Genomic DNA, 16,711 nt, shown 5'->3' with positions numbered 1-16,711 from the left:
TGCAAAATTTTGGATAGCTAACATTGTTCTACCTTTTGTACTTCGCATTAATTTACATTTGAAAGAGTCTCATCCTTTTTGATGATCACTGAAATGACAAACGGCTGTTATAGTTGAGAAAACACAAGTTTGTATAGTGGCTATATTAATGGGGAGATAATCTCTCAGGAAACTACGTAGTGTATACGCATATATACAATCTCTCAGATGGATGGACGAATTGGCGTTTAACGTCCAGTGGTGGATATTACATGCATGTCAGGATAAGAAGACGGAAATACAGGAATTTCAATATCTTTTAGCGATAGTTTACGATAATTTTTACATCTGTCGATAAAATCTGCGCTGAAGCAATAAATAAAAAAGCTATTCATATTTTGATTTTTATGATTTCTTTTAAAAAAGGGGGAGGGGCTGTTGAGTTCGGGTATTTTTCTAGGTATAATGCTCCTAGTCACTTACAATCTACCAAAACCGCCAAAAGTGGCTTTCATTTTTCAAAACAGATGATGAAAATAATGAAATAGTTTGTATTATAATGATTTGATGCATCAACACTGTGTTTGTCATTTTCACATGTTCAGTCACAACACTCACTGGTAAGGAGGATGTAGATGATAGAGATCAATCTGGAAAATGTTGAGTACTTCAATGCACCTCATTTAACCTAAAAGAATGAGATCATGCTAATTTTTGTTTCGCCAAATTGTGTTATCTGATCATTAGATTTACCTAGTACAAGAAAATGACTTGAATACTACTTTAGCATTTTGTCATATGTTTCAAAGCAGTTGGTTTGGTGGACTTTTCTATATTTAATTGTGTATCATTGCCTCCGTAGAGGCGTTCAGAAATTGCGACTGCTGCCGTATTTCAGGCATCAGCGCGGGGTATTGGGTATAGTTTTCAACTAGCAATAACCACGCCTCGGATAAACCTCATCGGCTATGGTACCGCCACTGCGCAAAGCTAATGAATAACGTACAGTGTACACTGTTTGTTTTAAACTACATTTACTTTATCAAAGGTATTCTAGTAATTTTATTCCGTGCAAAATTTTGGATAGCTAACATTGTTCTACCTTTTGTACTTCGCATTAATTTACATTTGAAAGAGTCTCATCCTTTTTGATGATCACTGAAATGACAAACGGCTGTTATAGTTGAGAAAACACAAGTTTGTATAGTGGCTATATTAATGGGGAGATAATCTCTCAGGAAACTACGTAGTGTATACGCATATATACAATCTCTCAGATGGATGGACGAATTGGCGTTTAACGTCCAGTGGTGGATATTACATGCATGTCAGGATAAGAAGACGGAAATACAGGAATTTCAATATCTTTTAGCGATAGTTTACGATAATTTTTACATCTGTCGATAAAATCTGCGCTGAAGCAATAAATAAAAAAGCTATTCATATTTTGATTTTTATGATTTCTTTTAAAAAAGGGGGAGGGGCTGTTGAGTTCGGATATTTTTCTAGGTATAATGCTCCTAGTCACTTACAATCTACCAAAACCGCCAAAAGTGGCATTCATTTTTCAAAACAGATGATGAAAATAATGAAATAGTTTGTATTATAATGATTTGATGCATCAACACTGTGTTTGTCATTTTCACATGTTCAGTCACAACACTCACTGGTAAGGAGGATGTAGATGATAGAGATCAATCTGGAAAATGTTGAGTACTTCAATGCACCTCATTTAACCTAAAAGAATGAGATCATGCGAATTTTTGTTTCGCCAAATTGTGTTATCTGATCATTAGATTTACCTAGTACAAGAAAATGACTTGAATACTACTTTAGCATTTTGTCATATGTTTCAAAGCAGTTGGTTTGGTGGACTTTTCTATATTTAATTGTGTATCATTGCCTCCGTAGAGGCGTTCAGAAATTGCGACTGCTGCCGTATTTCAGGCATCAGCGCGGGGTATTGGGTATAGTTTTCAACTAGCAATAACCACGCCTCGGATAAACCTCATCGGCTATGGTACCGCCACTGCGCAAAGCTAATGAATAACGTACAGTGTACACTGTTTGTTTTAAACTACATTTACTTTATCAAAGGTATTCTAGTAATTTTATTCCGTGCAAAATTTTGGATAGCTAACATTGTTCTACCTTTTGTACTTCGCATTAATTTACATTTGAAAGAGTCTCATCCTTTTTGATGATCACTGAAATGACAAACGGCTGTTATAGTTGAGAAAACACAAGTTTGTATAGTGGCTATATTAATGGGGAGATAATCTCTCAGGAAACTACGTAGTGTATACGCATATATACAATCTCTCAGATGGATGGACGAATTGGCGTTTAACGTCCAGTGGTGGATATTACATGCATGTCAGGATAAGAAGACGGAAATACAGGAATTTCAATATCTTTTAGCGATAGTTTACGATAATTTTTACATCTGTCGATAAAATCTGCGCTGAAGCAATAAATAAAAAAGCTATTCATATTTTGATTTTTATGATTTCTTTTAAAAAAGGGGGAGGGGCTGTTGAGTTCGGATATTTTTCTAGGTATAATGCTCCTAGTCACTTACAATCTACCAAAACCGCCAAAAGTGGCATTCATTTTTCAAAACAGATGATGAAATAATGAAATAGTTTGTATTATAATGATTTGATGCATCAACACTGTGTTTGTCATTTTCACATGTTCAGTCACAACACTCACTGGTAAGGAGGATGTAGATGATAGAGATCAATCTGGAAAATGTTGAGTACTTCAATGCACCTCATTTAACCTAAAAGAATGAGATCATGCGAATTTTTGTTTCGCCAAATTGTGTTATCTGATCATTAGATTTACCTAGTACAAGAAAATGACTTGAATACTACTTTAGCATTTTGTCATATGTTTCAAAGCAGTTGGTTTGGTGGACTTTTCTATATTTAATTGTGTATCATTGCCTCCGTAGAGCCGTTCAGAAATTGCGACTGCTGCCGTATTTCAGGCATCAGCGCGGGGTATTGGGTATAGTTTTCAACTAGCAATAACCACGCCTCGGATAAACCTCATCGGCTATGGTACCGCCACTGCGCAAAGCTAATGAATAACGTACAGTGTACACTGTTTGTTTTAAACTACATTTACTTTATCAAAGGTATTCTAGTAATTTTATTCCGTGCAAAATTTTGGATAGCTAACATTGTTCTACCTTTTGTACTTCGCATTAATTTACATTTGAAAGAGTCTCATCCTTTTTGATGATCACTGAAATGACAAACGGCTGTTATAGTTGAGAAAACACAAGTTTGTATAGTGGCTATATTAATGGGGAGATAATCTCTCAGGAAACTACGTAGTGTATACGCATATATACAATCTCTCAGATGGATGGACGAATTGGCGTTTAACGTCCAGTGGTGGATATTACATGCATGTCAGGATAAGAAGACGGAAATACAGGAATTTCAATATCTTTTAGCGATAGTTTACGATAATTTTTACATCTGTCGATAAAATCTGCGCTGAAGCAATAAATAAAAAAGCTATTCATATTTTGATTTTTATGATTTCTTTTAAAAAAGGGGGAGGGGCTGTTGAGTTCGGATATTTTTCTAGGTATAATGCTCCTAGTCACTTACAATCTACCAAAACCGCCAAAAGTGGCATTCATTTTTCAAAACAGATGATGAAATAATGAAATAGTTTGTATTATAATGATTTGATGCATCAACACTGTGTTTGTCATTTTCACATGTTCAGTCACAACACTCACTGGTAAGGAGGATGTAGATGATAGAGATCAATCTGGAAAATGTTGAGTACTTCAATGCACCTCATTTAACCTAAAAGAATGAGATCATGCGAATTTTTGTTTCGCCAAATTGTGTTATCTGATCATTAGATTTACCTAGTACAAGAAAATGACTTGAATACTACTTTAGCATTTTGTCATATGTTTCAAAGCAGTTGGTTTGGTGGACTTTTCTATATTTAATTGTGTATCATTGCCTCCGTAGAGGCGTTCAGAAATTGCGACTGCTGCCGTATTTCAGGCATCAGCGCGGGGTATTGGGTATAGTTTTCAACTAGCAATAACCACGCCTCGGATAAACCTCATCGGCTATGGTACCGCCACTGCGCAAAGCTAATGAATAACGTACAGTGTACACTGTTTGTTTTAAACTACATTTACTTTATCAAAGGTATTCTAGTAATTTTATTCCGTGCAAAATTTTGGATAGCTAACATTGTTCTACCTTTTGTACTTCGCATTAATTTACATTTGAAAGAGTCTCATCCTTTTTGATGATCACTGAAATGACAAACGGCTGTTATAGTTGAGAAAACACAAGTTTGTATAGTGGCTATATTAATGGGGAGATAATCTCTCAGGAAACTACGTAGTGTATACGCATATATACAATCTCTCAGATGGATGGACGAATTGGCGTTTAACGTCCAGTGGTGGATATTACATGCATGTCAGGATAAGAAGACGGAAATACAGGAATTTCAATATCTTTTAGCGATAGTTTACGATAATTTTTACATCTGTCGATAAAATCTGCGCTGAAGCAATAAATAAAAAAGCTATTCATATTTTGATTTTTATGATTTCTTTTAAAAAAGGGGGAGGGGCTGTTGAGTTCGGATATTTTTCTAGGTATAATGCTCCTAGTCACTTACAATCTACCAAAACCGCCAAAAGTGGCATTCATTTTTCAAAACAGATGATGAAAATAATGAAATAGTTTGTATTATAATGATTTGATGCATCAACACTGTGTTTGTCATTTTCACATGTTCAGTCACAACACTCACTGGTAAGGAGGATGTAGATGATAGAGATCAATCTGGAAAATGTTGAGTACTTCAATGCACCTCATTTAACCTAAAAGAATGAGATCATGCGAATTTTTGTTTCGCCAAATTGTGTTATCTGATCATTAGATTTACCTAGTACAAGAAAATGACTTGAATACTACTTTAGCATTTTGTCATATGTTTCAAAGCAGTTGGTTTGGTGGACTTTTCTATATTTAATTGTGTATCATTGCCTCCGTAGAGGCGTTCAGAAATTGCGACTGCTGCCGTATTTCAGGCATCAGCGCGGGGTATTGGGTATAGTTTTCAACTAGCAATAACCACGCCTCGGATAAACCTCATCGGCTATGGTACCGCCACTGCGCAAAGCTAATGAATAACGTACAGTGTACACTGTTTGTTTTAAACTACATTTACTTTATCAAAGGTATTCTAGTAATTTTATTCCGTGCAAAATTTTGGATAGCTAACATTGTTCTACCTTTTGTACTTCGCATTAATTTACATTTGAAAGAGTCTCATCCTTTTTGATGATCACTGAAATGACAAACGGCTGTTATAGTTGAGAAAACACAAGTTTGTATAGTGGCTATATTAATGGGGAGATAATCTCTCAGGAAACTACGTAGTGTATACGCATATATACAATCTCTCAGATGGATGGACGAATTGGCGTTTAACGTCCAGTGGTGGATATTACATGCATGTCAGGATAAGAAGACGGAAATACAGGAATTTCAATATCTTTTAGCGATAGTTTACGATAATTTTTACATCTGTCGATAAAATCTGCGCTGAAGCAATAAATAAAAAAGCTATTCATATTTTGATTTTTATGATTTCTTTTAAAAAAGGGGGAGGGGCTGTTGAGTTCGGATATTTTTCTAGGTATAATGCTCCTAGTCACTTACAATCTACCAAAACCGCCAAAAGTGGCATTCATTTTTCAAAACAGATGATGAAATAATGAAATAGTTTGTATTATAATGATTTGATGCATCAACACTGTGTTTGTCATTTTCACATGTTCAGTCACAACACTCACTGGTAAGGAGGATGTAGATGATAGAGATCAATCTGGAAAATGTTGAGTACTTCAATGCACCTCATTTAACCTAAAAGAATGAGATCATGCGAATTTTTGTTTCGCCAAATTGTGTTATCTGATCATTAGATTTACCTAGTACAAGAAAATGACTTGAATACTACTTTAGCATTTTGTCATATGTTTCAAAGCAGTTGGTTTGGTGGACTTTTCTATATTTAATTGTGTATCATTGCCTCCGTAGAGCCGTTCAGAAATTGCGACTGCTGCCGTATTTCAGGCATCAGCGCGGGGTATTGGGTATAGTTTTCAACTAGCAATAACCACGCCTCGGATAAACCTCATCGGCTATGGTACCGCCACTGCGCAAAGCTAATGAATAACGTACAGTGTACACTGTTTGTTTTAAACTACATTTACTTTATCAAAGGTATTCTAGTAATTTTATTCCGTGCAAAATTTTGGATAGCTAACATTGTTCTACCTTTTGTACTTCGCATTAATTTACATTTGAAAGAGTCTCATCCTTTTTGATGATCACTGAAATGACAAACGGCTGTTATAGTTGAGAAAACACAAGTTTGTATAGTGGCTATATTAATGGGGAGATAATCTCTCAGGAAACTACGTAGTGTATACGCATATATACAATCTCTCAGATGGATGGACGAATTGGCGTTTAACGTCCAGTGGTGGATATTACATGCATGTCAGGATAAGAAGACGGAAATACAGGAATTTCAATATCTTTTAGCGATAGTTTACGATAATTTTTACATCTGTCGATAAAATCTGCGCTGAAGCAATAAATAAAAAAGCTATTCATATTTTGATTTTTATGATTTCTTTTAAAAAAGGGGGAGGGGCTGTTGAGTTCGGATATTTTTCTAGGTATAATGCTCCTAGTCACTTACAATCTACCAAAACCGCCAAAAGTGGCATTCATTTTTCAAAACAGATGATGAAATAATGAAATAGTTTGTATTATAATGATTTGATGCATCAACACTGTGTTTGTCATTTTCACATGTTCAGTCACAACACTCACTGGTAAGGAGGATGTAGATGATAGAGATCAATCTGGAAAATGTTGAGTACTTCAATGCACCTCATTTAACCTAAAAGAATGAGATCATGCGAATTTTTGTTTCGCCAAATTGTGTTATCTGATCATTAGATTTACCTAGTACAAGAAAATGACTTGAATACTACTTTAGCATTTTGTCATATGTTTCAAAGCAGTTGGTTTGGTGGACTTTTCTATATTTAATTGTGTATCATTGCCTCCGTAGAGGCGTTCAGAAATTGCGACTGCTGCCGTATTTCAGGCATCAGCGCGGGGTATTGGGTATAGTTTTCAACTAGCAATAACCACGCCTCGGATAAACCTCATCGGCTATGGTACCGCCACTGCGCAAAGCTAATGAATAACGTACAGTGTACACTGTTTGTTTTAAACTACATTTACTTTATCAAAGGTATTCTAGTAATTTTATTCCGTGCAAAATTTTGGATAGCTAACATTGTTCTACCTTTTGTACTTCGCATTAATTTACATTTGAAAGAGTCTCATCCTTTTTGATGATCACTGAAATGACAAACGGCTGTTATAGTTGAGAAAACACAAGTTTGTATAGTGGCTATATTAATGGGGAGATAATCTCTCAGGAAACTACGTAGTGTATACGCATATATACAATCTCTCAGATGGATGGACGAATTGGCGTTTAACGTCCAGTGGTGGATATTACATGCATGTCAGGATAAGAAGACGGAAATACAGGAATTTCAATATCTTTTAGCGATAGTTTACGATAATTTTTACATCTGTCGATAAAATCTGCGCTGAAGCAATAAATAAAAAAGCTATTCATATTTTGATTTTTATGATTTCTTTTAAAAAAGGGGGAGGGGCTGTTGAGTTCGGATATTTTTCTAGGTATAATGCTCCTAGTCACTTACAATCTACCAAAACCGCCAAAAGTGGCATTCATTTTTCAAAACAGATGATGAAAATAATGAAATAGTTTGTATTATAATGATTTGATGCATCAACACTGTGTTTGTCATTTTCACATGTTCAGTCACAACACTCACTGGTAAGGAGGATGTAGATGATAGAGATCAATCTGGAAAATGTTGAGTACTTCAATGCACCTCATTTAACCTAAAAGAATGAGATCATGCGAATTTTTGTTTCGCCAAATTGTGTTATCTGATCATTAGATTTACCTAGTACAAGAAAATGACTTGAATACTACTTTAGCATTTTGTCATATGTTTCAAAGCAGTTGGTTTGGTGGACTTTTCTATATTTAATTGTGTATCATTGCCTCCGTAGAGGCGTTCAGAAATTGCGACTGCTGCCGTATTTCAGGCATCAGCGCGGGGTATTGGGTATAGTTTTCAACTAGCAATAACCACGCCTCGGATAAACCTCATCGGCTATGGTACCGCCACTGCGCAAAGCTAATGAATAACGTACAGTGTACACTGTTTGTTTTAAACTACATTTACTTTATCAAAGGTATTCTAGTAATTTTATTCCGTGCAAAATTTTGGATAGCTAACATTGTTCTACCTTTTGTACTTCGCATTAATTTACATTTGAAAGAGTCTCATCCTTTTTGATGATCACTGAAATGACAAACGGCTGTTATAGTTGAGAAAACACAAGTTTGTATAGTGGCTATATTAATGGGGAGATAATCTCTCAGGAAACTACGTAGTGTATACGCATATATACAATCTCTCAGATGGATGGACGAATTGGCGTTTAACGTCCAGTGGTGGATATTACATGCATGTCAGGATAAGAAGACGGAAATACAGGAATTTCAATATCTTTTAGCGATAGTTTACGATAATTTTTACATCTGTCGATAAAATCTGCGCTGAAGCAATAAATAAAAAAGCTATTCATATTTTGATTTTTATGATTTCTTTTAAAAAAGGGGGAGGGGCTGTTGAGTTCGGATATTTTTCTAGGTATAATGCTCCTAGTCACTTACAATCTACCAAAACCGCCAAAAGTGGCATTCATTTTTCAAAACAGATGATGAAAATAATGAAATAGTTTGTATTATAATGATTTGATGCATCAACACTGTGTTTGTCATTTTCACATGTTCAGTCACAACACTCACTGGTAAGGAGGATGTAGATGATAGAGATCAATCTGGAAAATGTTGAGTACTTCAATGCACCTCATTTAACCTAAAAGAATGAGATCATGCGAATTTTTGTTTCGCCAAATTGTGTTATCTGATCATTAGATTTACCTAGTACAAGAAAATGACTTGAATACTACTTTAGCATTTTGTCATATGTTTCAAAGCAGTTGGTTTGGTGGACTTTTCTATATTTAATTGTGTATCATTGCCTCCGTAGAGGCGTTCAGAAATTGCGACTGCTGCCGTATTTCAGGCATCAGCGCGGGGTATTGGGTATAGTTTTCAACTAGCAATAACCACGCCTCGGATAAACCTCATCGGCTATGGTACCGCCACTGCGCAAAGCTAATGAATAACGTACAGTGTACACTGTTTGTTTTAAACTACATTTACTTTATCAAAGGTATTCTAGTAATTTTATTCCGTGCAAAATTTTGGATAGCTAACATTGTTCTACCTTTTGTACTTCGCATTAATTTACATTTGAAAGAGTCTCATCCTTTTTGATGATCACTGAAATGACAAACGGCTGTTATAGTTGAGAAAACACAAGTTTGTATAGTGGCTATATTAATGGGGAGATAATCTCTCAGGAAACTACGTAGTGTATACGCATATATACAATCTCTCAGATGGATGGACGAATTGGCGTTTAACGTCCAGTGGTGGATATTACATGCATGTCAGGATAAGAAGACGGAAATACAGGAATTTCAATATCTTTTAGCGATAGTTTACGATAATTTTTACATCTGTCGATAAAATCTGCGCTGAAGCAATAAATAAAAAAGCTATTCATATTTTGATTTTTATGATTTCTTTTAAAAAAGGGGGAGGGGCTGTTGAGTTCGGATATTTTTCTAGGTATAATGCTCCTAGTCACTTACAATCTACCAAAACCGCCAAAAGTGGCATTCATTTTTCAAAACAGATGATGAAAATAATGAAATAGTTTGTATTATAATGATTTGATGCATCAACACTGTGTTTGTCATTTTCACATGTTCAGTCACAACACTCACTGGTAAGGAGGATGTAGATGATAGAGATCAATCTGGAAAATGTTGAGTACTTCAATGCACCTCATTTAACCTAAAAGAATGAGATCATGCGAATTTTTGTTTCGCCAAATTGTGTTATCTGATCATTAGATTTACCTAGTACAAGAAAATGACTTGAATACTACTTTAGCATTTTGTCATATGTTTCAAAGCAGTTGGTTTGGTGGACTTTTCTATATTTAATTGTGTATCATTGCCTCCGTAGAGGCGTTCAGAAATTGCGACTGCTGCCGTATTTCAGGCATCAGCGCGGGGTATTGGGTATAGTTTTCAACTAGCAATAACCACGCCTCGGATAAACCTCATCGGCTATGGTACCGCCACTGCGCAAAGCTAATGAATAACGTACAGTGTACACTGTTTGTTTTAAACTACATTTACTTTATCAAAGGTATTCTAGTAATTTTATTCCGTGCAAAATTTTGGATAGCTAACATTGTTCTACCTTTTGTACTTCGCATTAATTTACATTTGAAAGAGTCTCATCCTTTTTGATGATCACTGAAATGACAAACGGCTGTTATAGTTGAGAAAACACAAGTTTGTATAGTGGCTATATTAATGGGGAGATAATCTCTCAGGAAACTACGTAGTGTATACGCATATATACAATCTCTCAGATGGATGGACGAATTGGCGTTTAACGTCCAGTGGTGGATATTACATGCATGTCAGGATAAGAAGACGGAAATACAGGAATTTCAATATCTTTTAGCGATAGTTTACGATAATTTTTACATCTGTCGATAAAATCTGCGCTGAAGCAATAAATAAAAAAGCTATTCATATTTTGATTTTTATGATTTCTTTTAAAAAAGGGGGAGGGGCTGTTGAGTTCGGATATTTTTCTAGGTATAATGCTCCTAGTCACTTACAATCTACCAAAACCGCCAAAAGTGGCATTCATTTTTCAAAACAGATGATGAAATAATGAAATAGTTTGTATTATAATGATTTGATGCATCAACACTGTGTTTGTCATTTTCACATGTTCAGTCACAACACTCACTGGTAAGGAGGATGTAGATGATAGAGATCAATCTGGAAAATGTTGAGTACTTCAATGCACCTCATTTAACCTAAAAGAATGAGATCATGCGAATTTTTGTTTCGCCAAATTGTGTTATCTGATCATTAGATTTACCTAGTACAAGAAAATGACTTGAATACTACTTTAGCATTTTGTCATATGTTTCAAAGCAGTTGGTTTGGTGGACTTTTCTATATTTAATTGTGTATCATTGCCTCCGTAGAGGCGTTCAGAAATTGCGACTGCTGCCGTATTTCAGGCATCAGCGCGGGGTATTGGGTATAGTTTTCAACTAGCAATAACCACGCCTCGGATAAACCTCATCGGCTATGGTACCGCCACTGCGCAAAGCTAATGAATAACGTACAGTGTACACTGTTTGTTTTAAACTACATTTACTTTATCAAAGGTATTCTAGTAATTTTATTCCGTGCAAAATTTTGGATAGCTAACATTGTTCTACCTTTTGTACTTCGCATTAATTTACATTTGAAAGAGTCTCATCCTTTTTGATGATCACTGAAATGACAAACGGCTGTTATAGTTGAGAAAACACAAGTTTGTATAGTGGCTATATTAATGGGGAGATAATCTCTCAGGAAACTACGTAGTGTATACGCATATATACAATCTCTCAGATGGATGGACGAATTGGCGTTTAACGTCCAGTGGTGGATATTACATGCATGTCAGGATAAGAAGACGGAAATACAGGAATTTCAATATCTTTTAGCGATAGTTTACGATAATTTTTACATCTGTCGATAAAATCTGCGCTGAAGCAATAAATAAAAAAGCTATTCATATTTTGATTTTTATGATTTCTTTTAAAAAAGGGGGAGGGGCTGTTGAGTTCGGATATTTTTCTAGGTATAATGCTCCTAGTCACTTACAATCTACCAAAACCGCCAAAAGTGGCATTCATTTTTCAAAACAGATGATGAAATAATGAAATAGTTTGTATTATAATGATTTGATGCATCAACACTGTGTTTGTCATTTTCACATGTTCAGTCACAACACTCACTGGTAAGGAGGATGTAGATGATAGAGATCAATCTGGAAAATGTTGAGTACTTCAATGCACCTCATTTAACCTAAAAGAATGAGATCATGCGAATTTTTGTTTCGCCAAATTGTGTTATCTGATCATTAGATTTACCTAGTACAAGAAAATGACTTGAATACTACTTTAGCATTTTGTCATATGTTTCAAAGCAGTTGGTTTGGTGGACTTTTCTATATTTAATTGTGTATCATTGCCTCCGTAGAGGCGTTCAGAAATTGCGACTGCTGCCGTATTTCAGGCATCAGCGCGGGGTATTGGGTATAGTTTTCAACTAGCAATAACCACGCCTCGGATAAACCTCATCGGCTATGGTACCGCCACTGCGCAAAGCTAATGAATAACGTACAGTGTACACTGTTTGTTTTAAACTACATTTACTTTATCAAAGGTATTCTAGTAATTTTATTCCGTGCAAAATTTTGGATAGCTAACATTGTTCTACCTTTTGTACTTCGCATTAATTTACATTTGAAAGAGTCTCATCCTTTTTGATGATCACTGAAATGACAAACGGCTGTTATAGTTGAGAAAACACAAGTTTGTATAGTGGCTATATTAATGGGGAGATAATCTCTCAGGAAACTACGTAGTGTATACGCATATATACAATCTCTCAGATGGATGGACGAATTGGCGTTTAACGTCCAGTGGTGGATATTACATGCATGTCAGGATAAGAAGACGGAAATACAGGAATTTCAATATCTTTTAGCGATAGTTTACGATAATTTTTACATCTGTCGATAAAATCTGCGCTGAAGCAATAAATAAAAAAGCTATTCATATTTTGATTTTTATGATTTCTTTTAAAAAAGGGGGAGGGGCTGTTGAGTTCGGATATTTTTCTAGGTATAATGCTCCTAGTCACTTACAATCTACCAAAACCGCCAAAAGTGGCATTCATTTTTCAAAACAGATGATGAAATAATGAAATAGTTTGTATTATAATGATTTGATGCATCAACACTGTGTTTGTCATTTTCACATGTTCAGTCACAACACTCACTGGTAAGGAGGATGTAGATGATAGAGATCAATCTGGAAAATGTTGAGTACTTCAATGCACCTCATTTAACCTAAAAGAATGAGATCATGCGAATTTTTGTTTCGCCAAATTGTGTTATCTGATCATTAGATTTACCTAGTACAAGAAAATGACTTGAATACTACTTTAGCATTTTGTCATATGTTTCAAAGCAGTTGGTTTGGTGGACTTTTCTATATTTAATTGTGTATCATTGCCTCCGTAGAGGCGTTCAGAAATTGCGACTGCTGCCGTATTTCAGGCATCAGCGCGGGGTATTGGGTATAGTTTTCAACTAGCAATAACCACGCCTCGGATAAACCTCATCGGCTATGGTACCGCCACTGCGCAAAGCTAATGAATAACGTACAGTGTACACTGTTTGTTTTAAACTACATTTACTTTATCAAAGGTATTCTAGTAATTTTATTCCGTGCAAAATTTTGGATAGCTAACATTGTTCTACCTTTTGTACTTCGCATTAATTTACATTTGAAAGAGTCTCATCCTTTTTGATGATCACTGAAATGACAAACGGCTGTTATAGTTGAGAAAACACAAGTTTGTATAGTGGCTATATTAATGGGGAGATAATCTCTCAGGAAACTACGTAGTGTATACGCATATATACAATCTCTCAGATGGATGGACGAATTGGCGTTTAACGTCCAGTGGTGGATATTACATGCATGTCAGGATAAGAAGACGGAAATACAGGAATTTCAATATCTTTTAGCGATAGTTTACGATAATTTTTACATCTGTCGATAAAATCTGCGCTGAAGCAATAAATAAAAAAGCTATTCATATTTTGATTTTTTATGATTTCTTTTAAAAAAGGGGGAGGGGCTGTTGAGTTCGGATATTTTTCTAGGTATAAGAGCTCCTAGTCACTTACAATCTACCAAAACCGCCAAAAGTGGCATTCATTTTTCAAAACAGATGATGAAATAATGAAATAGTTTGTATTATAATGATTTGATGCATCAACACTGTGTTTGTCATTTTCACATGTTCAGTCACAACACTCACTGGTAAGGAGGATGTAGATGATAGAGATCAATCTGGAAAATGTTGAGTACTTCAATGCACCTCATTTAACCTAAAAGAATGAGATCATGCGAATTTTTGTTTCGCCAAATTGTGTTATCTGATCATTAGATTTACCTAGTACAAGAAAATGACTTGAATACTACTTTAGCATTTTGTCATATGTTTCAAAGCAGTTGGTTTGGTGGACTTTTTCTATATTTAATTGTGTATCATTGCCTCCGTAGAGGCGTTCAGAAATTGCGACTGCTGCCGTATTTCAGGCATCAGCGCGGGGTATTGGGTATAGTTTTCAACTAGCAATAACCACGCCTCGGATAAACCTCATCGGCTATGGTACCGCCACTGCGCAAAGCTAATGAATAACGTACAGTGTACACTGTTTGTTTTAAACTACATTTACTTTATCAAAGGTATTCTAGTAATTTTATTCCGTGCAAAATTTTGGATAGCTAACATTGTTCTACCTTTTTGTACTTCGCATTAATTTACATTTGAAAGAGTCTCATCCTTTTTGATGATCACTGAAATGACAAACGGCTGTTATAGTTGAGAAAACACAAGTTTGTATAGTGGCTATATTAATGGGGAGATAATCTCTCAGGAAACTACGTAGTGTATACGCATATATACAATCTCTCAGATGGATGGACGAATTGGCGTTTAACGTCCAGTGGTGGATATTACATGCATGTCAGGATAAGAAGACGGAAATACAGGAATTTCAATATCTTTTAGCGATAGTTTACGATAATTTTTACATCTGTCGATAAAATCTGCGCTGAAGCAATAAATAAAAAAGCTATTCATATTTTGATTTTTATGATTTCTTTTAAAAAAGGGGGAGGGGCTGTTGAGTTCGGATATTTTTCTAGGTATAATGCTCCTAGTCACTTACAATCTACCAAAACCGCCAAAAGTGGCATTCATTTTTCAAAACAGATGATGAGAAATAATGAAATAGTTTGTATTATAATGATTTGATGCATCAACACTGTGTTTGTCATTTTCACATGTTCAGTCACAACACTCACTGGTAAGGAGGATGTAGATGATAGAGATCAATCTGGAAAATGTTGAGTACTTCAATGCACCTCATTTAACCTAAAAAGAATGAGATCATGCGAATTTTTGTTTCGCCAAATTGTGTTATCTGATCATTAGATTTACCTAGTACAAGAAAATGACTTGAATACTACTTTAGCATTTTGTCATATGTTTCAAAGCAGTTGGTTTGGTGGACTTTTCTATATTTAATTGTGTATCATTGCCTCCGTAGAGGCGTTCAGAAATTGCGACTGCTGCCGTATTTCAGGCATCAGCGCGGGGTATTGGGTATAGTTTTCAACTAGCAATAACCACGCCTCGGATAAACCTCATCGGCTATGGTACCGCCACTGCGCAAAGCTAATGATTAACGTACAGTGTACACTGTTTGTTTTAAACTACATTTACTTTATCAAAGGTAATTCTAGTAATTTTATTCCGTGCAAAATTTTGGATAGCTAACATTGTTCTACCTTTTGTACTTCGCATTAATTTACATTTGAAAGAGTCTCATCCTTTTTGATGATCACTGAAATGACAAACGGCTGTTATAGTTGAGAAAACACAAGTTTGTATAGTGGCTATATTAATGGGGAGATAATCTCTCAGGAAACTACGTAGTGTATACGCATATTATACAATCTCTCAGATGGATGGACGAATTGGCGTTTAACGTCCAGTGGTGGATATTACATGCATGTCAGGATAAGAAGACGGAAATACAGGAATTTCAATATCTTTTAGCGATAGTTTACGATAATTTTTACATCTGTCGATAAAATCTGCGCTGAAGCAATAAATAAAAAAGCTATTCATATTTTGATTTTTATGATTTCTTTTAAAAAAGGAGGGGAGGGGCTGTTGAGTTCGGATATTTTTCTAGGTATAATGCTCCTAGTCACTTACAATCTACCAAAACCGCCAAAAGTGGCATTCATTTTTCAAAACAGATGATGAAATAATGAAATAGTTTGTATTATAATGATTTGATGCATCAACACTGTGTTTGTCATTTTCACATGTTCAGTCACAACACTCACTGGTAAGGAGGATGTAGATGATAGAGATCAATCTGGAAAATGTTGAGTACTTCAATGCACCTCATTTAACCTAAAAGAATGAGATCATGCGAATTTTTGTTTCGCCAAATTGTGTTATCTGATCATTAGATTTACCTAGTACAAGAAAAATGACTTGAATACTACTTTTAGCATTTTGTCATATGCAGTTGGTTTGGTGGACTTTTCTATATTTAATTGTGTATCATTGCCTCCGTAGAGGCGTTCAGAAATTGCGACTGCTGCCGTATTTCAGGCATCAGCGCGGGGTATTGGGTATAGTTTTCAACTAGCAATAACCACGCCTCGGATAAACCTCATCGGCTATGGTACCGCCACTGCGCAAAGCTAATGAATAAC

At 35.4% G+C, this 16,711-nt stretch overlaps 16 non-coding genes across 16 annotated transcripts; all 16 read right to left on the bottom strand.

Annotated features, from left to right (window-relative positions):
* Positions 1–832: 832 nt before the first annotated feature.
* Positions 833–971, bottom strand: LOC134724081 (U4 spliceosomal RNA). The gene has a single exon (XR_010108400.1). It is a non-coding gene; the product is annotated as a U4 spliceosomal RNA (small nuclear RNA).
* Positions 972–1,881: 910 nt separating this feature from the next.
* LOC134724080 (U4 spliceosomal RNA) lies at positions 1,882–2,020 on the bottom strand. The gene has a single exon (XR_010108399.1). It is a non-coding gene; the product is annotated as a U4 spliceosomal RNA (small nuclear RNA).
* Positions 2,021–2,929: 909 nt separating this feature from the next.
* Positions 2,930–3,068, bottom strand: LOC134723888 (U4 spliceosomal RNA). Its single transcript, XR_010108218.1, has one exon. It is a non-coding gene; the product is annotated as a U4 spliceosomal RNA (small nuclear RNA).
* A 909-nt stretch (positions 3,069–3,977) lies between these two features.
* On the bottom strand, positions 3,978–4,116 carry LOC134724079 (U4 spliceosomal RNA). The gene has a single exon (XR_010108398.1). It is a non-coding gene; the product is annotated as a U4 spliceosomal RNA (small nuclear RNA).
* A 910-nt stretch (positions 4,117–5,026) lies between these two features.
* On the bottom strand, positions 5,027–5,165 carry LOC134724070 (U4 spliceosomal RNA). The gene has a single exon (XR_010108390.1). It is a non-coding gene; the product is annotated as a U4 spliceosomal RNA (small nuclear RNA).
* Positions 5,166–6,074: 909 nt separating this feature from the next.
* Positions 6,075–6,213, bottom strand: LOC134723887 (U4 spliceosomal RNA). Its single transcript, XR_010108217.1, has one exon. It is a non-coding gene; the product is annotated as a U4 spliceosomal RNA (small nuclear RNA).
* A 909-nt stretch (positions 6,214–7,122) lies between these two features.
* LOC134724058 (U4 spliceosomal RNA) lies at positions 7,123–7,261 on the bottom strand. The gene has a single exon (XR_010108380.1). It is a non-coding gene; the product is annotated as a U4 spliceosomal RNA (small nuclear RNA).
* A 910-nt stretch (positions 7,262–8,171) lies between these two features.
* LOC134724047 (U4 spliceosomal RNA) lies at positions 8,172–8,310 on the bottom strand. The gene has a single exon (XR_010108369.1). It is a non-coding gene; the product is annotated as a U4 spliceosomal RNA (small nuclear RNA).
* Positions 8,311–9,220: 910 nt separating this feature from the next.
* Positions 9,221–9,359, bottom strand: LOC134724035 (U4 spliceosomal RNA). Its single transcript, XR_010108358.1, has one exon. It is a non-coding gene; the product is annotated as a U4 spliceosomal RNA (small nuclear RNA).
* A 910-nt stretch (positions 9,360–10,269) lies between these two features.
* Positions 10,270–10,408, bottom strand: LOC134724023 (U4 spliceosomal RNA). The gene has a single exon (XR_010108347.1). It is a non-coding gene; the product is annotated as a U4 spliceosomal RNA (small nuclear RNA).
* Positions 10,409–11,317: 909 nt separating this feature from the next.
* LOC134724012 (U4 spliceosomal RNA) lies at positions 11,318–11,456 on the bottom strand. The gene has a single exon (XR_010108336.1). It is a non-coding gene; the product is annotated as a U4 spliceosomal RNA (small nuclear RNA).
* Positions 11,457–12,365: 909 nt separating this feature from the next.
* On the bottom strand, positions 12,366–12,504 carry LOC134724000 (U4 spliceosomal RNA). Its single transcript, XR_010108325.1, has one exon. It is a non-coding gene; the product is annotated as a U4 spliceosomal RNA (small nuclear RNA).
* Positions 12,505–13,413: 909 nt separating this feature from the next.
* Positions 13,414–13,552, bottom strand: LOC134723988 (U4 spliceosomal RNA). Its single transcript, XR_010108313.1, has one exon. It is a non-coding gene; the product is annotated as a U4 spliceosomal RNA (small nuclear RNA).
* Positions 13,553–14,464: 912 nt separating this feature from the next.
* On the bottom strand, positions 14,465–14,603 carry LOC134723976 (U4 spliceosomal RNA). The gene has a single exon (XR_010108302.1). It is a non-coding gene; the product is annotated as a U4 spliceosomal RNA (small nuclear RNA).
* A 913-nt stretch (positions 14,604–15,516) lies between these two features.
* LOC134723965 (U4 spliceosomal RNA) lies at positions 15,517–15,655 on the bottom strand. Its single transcript, XR_010108291.1, has one exon. It is a non-coding gene; the product is annotated as a U4 spliceosomal RNA (small nuclear RNA).
* Positions 15,656–16,562: 907 nt separating this feature from the next.
* LOC134723953 (U4 spliceosomal RNA) lies at positions 16,563–16,701 on the bottom strand. The gene has a single exon (XR_010108280.1). It is a non-coding gene; the product is annotated as a U4 spliceosomal RNA (small nuclear RNA).
* Between the last annotated feature and the right edge of the window lie 10 nt (positions 16,702–16,711).

This window comes from Mytilus trossulus, chromosome 6, assembly GCF_036588685.1.
Source record: "Mytilus trossulus isolate FHL-02 chromosome 6, PNRI_Mtr1.1.1.hap1, whole genome shotgun sequence".
In the NCBI taxonomy this organism is placed as follows: domain Eukaryota; kingdom Metazoa; phylum Mollusca; class Bivalvia; order Mytilida; family Mytilidae; genus Mytilus; species Mytilus trossulus.
This window is presented reverse-complemented; position numbering and strand designations above follow the sequence as displayed.